General features: G+C 41.4%; 1 protein-coding gene across 2 annotated transcripts in view; it reads left to right on the top strand.

Annotated features, from left to right (window-relative positions):
• Positions 1 to 1,883: 1,883 nt before the first annotated feature.
• The window catches only part of nlgn1 (neuroligin 1), a 314,164-nt gene continuing 308,023 nt past the window's right edge, over positions 1,884 to 8,024 (top strand). For both annotated transcript variants that reach the window (XM_085449665.1, XM_085449666.1), the window contains exon 1: positions 1,884 to 2,388. The gene's annotated coding sequence lies outside the window, so the exon portion shown is untranslated. The remainder of the gene's footprint in view (positions 2,389 to 8,024) is intronic.

Raw genomic sequence — 8,024 nt, 5'->3', positions numbered from 1 at the left:
AGACGCATGGAGACCGAGGGGAAACAACACAGACGAACCAGCAACGACTAAGACAGGAGACAAGACTTAAAAACACTCAGAGAACACAGGGAGATCACGCACAGGTGGGGGACACAGCTGGGAGTGATTAACGTGATGAGACTAGGGAGGCAAACTAAAAACACTCACATAAGACGCAGACCTTCAAAATAAAACAGGAAACACATACACGCAATGACACAACAAACAAACTTCACACAGACTGGGGAACACATAGGAACATGAAAACAAAACCCAGAATAATAATAACTACTAAAACATAAACACGGAGTCACAAACTCCGGATCATGACAGTTACCTGCATAATCTGAGATGTTTCTTTTTAATTTTTTAACAGGTTATTTTTAAGTCAACCAGTTTCTAATAAAAATTTTCCAGTGTAATATGTTCTATCAAGTAACATTTTGTTCTGTGTATAGTAAGAACACTTGGTCCATGAAAGAAACTTTCATGGAACAAGTGTTTTTGCTTTGATTACGGACATGTCATTATCAATGTGCAGTTTTGTGTTGAGTCTCATATATGGGCTTAGAGCAGAGAGATCGAGTAGACAGAAAATGTGGTTGCCATGCTGCTGCCATGTGCATTGATGTCACACAGAATAAGATGATGGTTAGTATAAAACAAGCTACTGGTTCAGGAGGAACATTTTTCTATTTTGGATTGGTTTTGATTGATTTTTTTATTTGCTTTTGTATAACTTTTGTTTGTGTATAATTAAAAATAAGTAGGTTCCTTTTGATAAACTGAAAGCACAGACATCTTTTCTCTTCTTTTGGTATTCCCACTTTCTCAGCTCCAGAAGCTCTTCACAGGAGAAAAGCCAAAGGTCTCCATGTCTTTCTAAGTGTTAGAATTAAGCTAACCCATATCCCCCATGAGGGGAATGTAACTCAGACTACTGAGAAAGAGACACTATTTTAAGGTAAATCAGAGCTGAGACTTGTGTTTGGCAGTTAGACACCAGTAATCCCTGGGAGTAGAGATTTTGGTGACAGTTTACCTTCCACCTCAGTAAGAACATGGTAATAATTTAATCAAGGTCGTTTATAAATTCCTATGTGATTTCCAAATGGATGACCATGCAATAACCTGTTACTAAAATTTATATTATAATAGTGGCGTAGAATTCAAATGACAGCATTATGAATGACTAGAAAAAAGATAATATTACCGAGAAACCCTTTTAAAGATTCCAGCAAAAACCTCTGACTAATATTATGGTAATATTTTTGTAATAATACAGTAGACTGCTAACAATCAATTTTAAACATTTTAAACATTCAGCCTAATGCCTTTAAAATCATATGAAAATATCTATATGTTGATAATGGTGATAGACATATAATTTCAGTATTTGCACTATTTACTTGTTTTATTTTAAGGTAAAGCAAAAATGTTGTGTTTTTTGTTGTTGTAGCTTATATGAAACAGGCTTCAAAATACAAAACGATACATTTTGAAAACTACTTTTAATATTAATATTTTCAAACATTATTATTTATAATTATTCATAAAGCATGAGTGTTAAAGATATTTTACTGTACACCAATGGGCAATAGGAGTTTACCTTTTTTTAAATCTTTGTTATATATAAGCAACAAGCTGAATGGTGGTCTAACTTTTCAAATCACACTTCACGAAGGTTTTATTGATTTCTCTTTTTACACACACGCAAAAAAGTCTCACATTTTAATGTTTCTTTAAGAGCAGTCTGTATAGGGGGCGGGGTGGGAATAAACTCATGTGGCTGTGGAGTTCCCTCTTAGGCCGCTAGGTGCGTCTCTGCTCCACGAAAGCTTCCGAGAGAGACTGGGGGCTGGAGGAGAGGAGGAGGAGGAGGGGGGAGAGGAAGAGAGAGCGAGAAAGAGAGGACGGCGTTTTATCAGCCAAGTGCAACCTGAATCGTGAGGAGCGGACGATGGGGGGGAAAAAAAATCCCACTGTTCTTTCTTTTTCTCTAACGTGACCGTCATTAACATGTAGACCGATTCGCGTCAAAAGACCCGGAGCGTAATGGTTTCTTCTGTCACAGGAGAATTTTATAGTTGTGAATAAAAAAACCCATTTTGGATTAACGGAGCACTTGTTTTGGACTAAAAGGGTTTCCTTAATTTCTTTCTGCCTGTGTGTAAATGTTGGACCGCATTTAACCCGAGTTTCTACCCTCTGGAGTGAAAAGTGCGCCAGTCTTATTTCCAAGGCTTATTTCCAACGCTTGAGCGTCGGGATTTTTTCAGGGGTACTATGTGGCTTTTGGAAGGACTGGACCTTAACCTAACGGGACTTAAGGCACAGAGGAATATTGTCTGAGGTGGAAAAAACAGCGCATGGGATCGTTTCTTAACGGTAAACACACGCTCATACTTAACTCTGAGCACTGTCGGGTTTCTGTGGGCTTTGAGAATTCACCGGTAGAATCAGCAACTGTGATGCAGTGGGTTGATTTTGTTTTTTTGTTTTTTTGACTTCATGATTTACACTGCAGAATTATTTACAAGATGTGGTCGAGGACAAGTTTATGTGGTTGAAATAACGAATAGCATTAAACATCTCCAAATGACCCTGTTTCTTCTTAGTCTAAGATGTAAGTCATGGGAGGATCTGCGCCTTGATGAGCGTCCCGTGCACAGCAGAAAGCAGCATCTCGTCTTCTTCTGTCTGCCACTTTTGACTCTCTCACTCCGTTCCAAGCGCATGAACGCACAGAGCTGCGCACTCTCGCCGACCAAGCTGCGCAAAATACTTGCTTTAGAAAAGAAACCTTTAGGTGAAAAAGGCTCAGTGATTCTTGTTTTTCGTAAAAATACTGACTTGCTTTTGAAATAGGACATATAGCTGATATTCGTTACCGTCGGTCGATCGCTTACCACCTGCAGACTGTTTGTGAGCGTGCATTTCTGTCACTGTTCAGGAGGAGCTTCTGTTAATGAAAGAGAAAATATTTTAAAAAAAATTGTCAGCATTAAACATTTGAGGCAATGTGTTTGGTGTGCAACTGATACTTAACATTTATCGAAATTTGTCTTCGTTTTCTCTTGGTAATCAAATGAATGCAAACCTCCTCTCAGGCTGATTGCTGAGGGTCAGGATGGAGGGAGATTCATAAAGTGTGTGTGTGTGTGTGTGTGTGTGTGTGTGTGTGTGTGTGTGTGTGTGTGTGTTGAATGGAGTCTCTCTATCCTCTCCTCGATCCAGGAGGAGGAGGAAAGTTGCGCCCGTTGGCCGCTGCGGGGGCACCATCATCATATAAAACTGGATGAATGCGGTATTTGTGTGTGCACGCCTCAGCGACTTGTCACACACACACACACACACACACACACACACACACACACACACACACACAAATGCAGCAAAAAAGGACGCGTGGATGCTTCGATGTACTCCGGTCAGATACAATATTTAATGGCATTACCCCTTACCCCGTTACCCTTACACCCCTTTAAGTTCAGCCCAGATCAGGTACCTTTTGAGATGGTGAGAAAGAGCTCAGGTACAGAAATGTCTGCACTTCTTGAGCTATTAGAGCATCTTTTCAAATGCCCCGAAGATCCCAATCAAGGCTGGACAATCATGCATATTTATGTATTTGCTTCAAATAGGCTACTGTTCAAAGGCAGCACAGCAGATCAAGATACTAATGCATTTGTTGAGATTTCCAAAGATCTAGTAACTAAACTAGGGAATGCGGATTCCCCGGACTACATATGCCACTACCACCTACCCCAAATTACCACAGTATGTAATTAAAGCACCTTAGGGCCCACTTGATTAAATTAAAAGAAAGACATGGCATAACTCATAATGACATTCTGGAATAAACACGGAACGCATAGTATAAGAAATCTCAAGGCTAAACTGTTTCATTCATCTAGTAATGAGATGTGGATGAAGAGTGAAAGGAGGGCAATCATGTGAGCGGAACACTGTTCCTGGCAGTAGTTGATGATGACATGATCTGCAGATGACCTTTTTAATGAAGTTTCGCATTGCTGTGTTTGCTGTGGATGTGTTTGTATGTGTGATTTGGATGGAGGTAGGGGGCAGTCAGTTCATACCTCTGTGTCTCAGGGGATCTGATCTACATAGCTTAGCCCTGAAAGAAAATGTCCATTCGCCACTCATCAGTGTGATCTTCTTTTTGCTCATCACACACCTCTATCCTTTTTAACCAACATTTTTCTACTTTCCTTCTCATATACCAGTTCTGTGCATGGCAGGGAGCTAGTTTGTAAATTATAGATTTGTTGGTGACTCATGCTGTGGTCCTGTTGTTTCACCTCACTCTCCACTCGGTTTTTATTTATTTGTTTTTACATTTTTATTTATTTCTTTTGGAAGTTTCTCTTGTGTAAAGCAGGGAAGTTCTACTTTAAACTGTTTTTGTGCCACTGGGTTTGGTCCTTGTGAATAATCCTCCAAATGTAACACTATGAACACTGATCTGAGCTGAATATAAACTCCAGCCTGTTCCTTCTTAACAATTTACCAGCATTCTTGAGATATTTTCTTTCTCCCCAGACACGAGAGCACTGGTTATTCTACTCATATCTGTGTTGTTACTAATAAACGGACAAGCCATGACTTACTACTAACCACTTTTTTAAATTGGTCATATGGAAACGGGACCTATCTAAGGGTTTTAAGTGGTAAAGTGAAGATTATGTATTGTTGAATCAGTGGTATAGAAACACTGCTGAATGTACCATATTTTAAGATCTAATTACACTCGAATCGTGGCGATGAAGAAACAATTAGAGGATTTTAAATATGCGTCTTTCTTTCCTGAGACAGCACAAAATAAATTAAGTATTGACAGAGCTACAGAGAGGGCACAGGGATTTTCACTGAGCTAATTTGTCTTTAATATTTAAGATAAAAGTGGTTCAAGTTTACATTTGCAAGTTGTTGGTGCTTACAGATCCAGGCCACGATATACAAGAATAGAGATTCAGTTAGTTATTATTTTTTTTTATTAAATAAACCAAATCAACCCAAAGTAAAGTAGGGGGGAAACATAAACAGACACATATCAAGGTTATCCACTCATGCAAAACACCACTACATGCTGTGTTTATTACAGCTACAAAACACTTTTACGTTTGTGGGGAACCTATGAACAGTAGGAGTAAGAGTATAAACTATAATTCCTCTTCTCTGGCTTTAATAGTTTGATGCTGAGATTCTGCTTCAACATTTGGAAGCTCCTGGGCTATAGGACGTGTTGAAGCTCATGTCGCTTCTTTTATCTTTTTGAATTTATTAATTGCATGGATTGTGAAATAAAACAGTCAGTCTGCATGCTTAAAAACAGAAGGTACAGACAGGATGTATCAAAATGTGAAACTCATCAGAAGTGATCATTTACACATTGACATGATATATGAATGGAGCCAGAGAGTCACAATTCCACCAACAGACCCATCCCTATAAAATATTCTGAGATGGAGCAAGCTGTTCCTGCTCAAATGAAGTAGACACGAAGGTGCACCAGGGATGGCCGAGGGGATAAACATGGTGTGCAGCAAAACAGAATACTGTTTTGTGCGACTTCTTTGTGGGAACCTTGTTTATGGCAGGTGCTGCTGAAAACGGCGCAATGGAGTGAGAAGACAATTGAGCCTTGTAACATCTCAGGAGTCCAATTTTTGTTTAAAGAATTGGAGAACCTTGTCTGTAGCACAGAATTGCACAGGAGGTCTCAGGAGGACCCAGATTTGTTGAAGTACCTTTTAACTGCAAACTTGTCATCTACACCATGTATTGCCACTTCTCTTCTTAATGTTGGAACCATTGGTTAGTCATATGTGCATGCTGTAATCCAGAAGTTACAGTTGAATGTGGAATAACTAGGAGCAGATTTCACAAAATGACCTGTTGCAACAGTGGCACCCTTTTACAATACTACAATCGAACTCAGTGAGTTCTTTATTGTGACTCATTCTTGTTTGTAAAGGTAGACTGCATAGCTAGGTGCACACCTAGTAGGACTGAAAAAGCCCGAATTAAAAAAATAATAGGTGTGGTCCAATAGCTATATTTTTCTATATAGTTGAACTATCATAATGTCCTGCACTGATAATGTATTATCATGTTGTGCAAAATCTAAGAGAGTCAACAAGAGTCCCCCATTATGTGAGACTATGTACTCTACTGTCCTACTTATGTCATGTGACAAGAAACTGTAATAACTAAGGAAATGTCTGAGAAATTCGTCAAGGTTTGTCTTTTACCTTGTTAAAGGATATAATTTAACCTTAAATTCACCACACACTTTAAACCTTAATCAAATTGTAATAAAAAGGTACATTTGCATACAGAAGTAAAATCTATAAATAAATAAAAAATATTCATACATAAGAGTTGAATGCTTGTCTGCTGGTGTCAGAAATTATGTGCTGTCCACTGTTGCACACACCTCGTAGTTCAGATATTAAACACTTTTTTCCTCTTGACATCAAAAAACAATGATTACACAAGAGCCTTTTCATTAAAAGAGAATGTGAAGAGCCAGAGTTCACATGAGTAACCGGTGAACTGGGATTAAGAAGGTCTTGGTTACGTGCACGCTGGGTCACCCTTAAAATTTTAATAAACAAAATAAAAATGTACATTTTTTTTTTTTTTTTTTTTTTGGCCTGTCCCGTTTGGCTCTTTTGCCATCAGAATTGTTGTCTAAAGGCAAAGAAAGATGCCCAACGGATTTACTTTACCAAACTGACCATCCCAGCCTTGCCGTAATGGTCCATTTGATTCACCTTTTATTGTTTATTTTATTTTCACTTACTGAATACGGGACAGACTTGACTGGGGGAAAGAAGGGGAGAAAGAAAGAGGGAAAGAGAAACAGCTGAGAAGAGGGACGGGGGAGAAGGGCAAAAGGCAAAAACCAACAGAACGGGCAGAGAAAAAAAAAATGCATATATCAATCACCTGGATCACCTGCTGAGAAAGAAAAAAGAAAGCAAGCAGAAGAGAACAAGAGTAATAGAATAAACAACATCACAATGATATATGGGAATATGACAGTAAATACTAAATGTTAAACATTATTGTGCAGCACATAAGATCAACAGAACACAGTGTGCTTTGAGGTAGGAGCCAAAAAGGGTGTAGTTTGTGGGTGTGATCACCCGTGTGTACACCTGTGAGCATGGACGCGCTTGCTGACGGACGTGGGTTACTGACCTGGTAGCCTGGCTGGCCCTGGGTGGGTCCGGGATGGGCGTGAGGTTCTGGGGGCGCTCCGTCTCTGGGCTGGGACCCGGACCGGGCCTCGGGGGCTTGGGTCCTGGTTGGTGTGTTGCCGGGGTTGTGGGTAGGTGGGTGCATGGGGGCCCAGCCCTGGAGCAGGGTGCCGCCGGTGCGTCGAGCCACCTGGGGGGCTCTTCAACTGGTGGGGGAGATTGTCACATCTTGCAGGAGCTTTCCTCTCCTCAGGAGCTCCCTCTGCAGGAGGGGGAGATACAGGAGAGGTGGAGGAAGATCTCAGCCTGGGTGTTTATTGTCTTATGTAGTCTGGAAGATGAGTGGATGGTGGGGTGGGTGCAGTTTTCTCTGTGGTGGGGTTGGGTGGACTGTCCCGGGCTCTGTGGGGCCGGGCGGCGCTGCTGCACTGGGCCCGGTCTGGATGGGCCTGGGCCCCCTTTCCCTGGCGGGTCGCGGATAATGGGGGTGCCTACTGGGGTCAGCGGGGGAGCTGGCCCCAGGGAGGGGTCACTTGCCCCTCCCTTCCTTCCCTCCCCATCTCCAGCTGCCTCCCTCTTCCCGCTCCACCACAACCACCCACACATGCAGGGCCTTGGAGTAGGGGTATGTCACCAGGGTGCAGAGGAGGCTACCCCCCCCCCCCCCCCCCCCCCCTCTGTCCCCTTCTGGCTGCCTCTGCCTCAATTTTATCCCACAACTTAGACATTCACATTACTCACACTCTCATTACACATACATATAGGATCTTGGGGGTGGGCACGATACACGGAGTC

Source organism: Copadichromis virginalis, linkage group LG23 (genome assembly GCF_057382275.1).
Source record: "Copadichromis virginalis isolate Kocher_CV1m ecotype Utaka linkage group LG23, C_Virginalis_male_GT1.1, whole genome shotgun sequence".
NCBI classification, from domain to species: domain Eukaryota; kingdom Metazoa; phylum Chordata; class Actinopteri; order Cichliformes; family Cichlidae; genus Copadichromis; species Copadichromis virginalis.
This window is presented reverse-complemented; position numbering and strand designations above follow the sequence as displayed.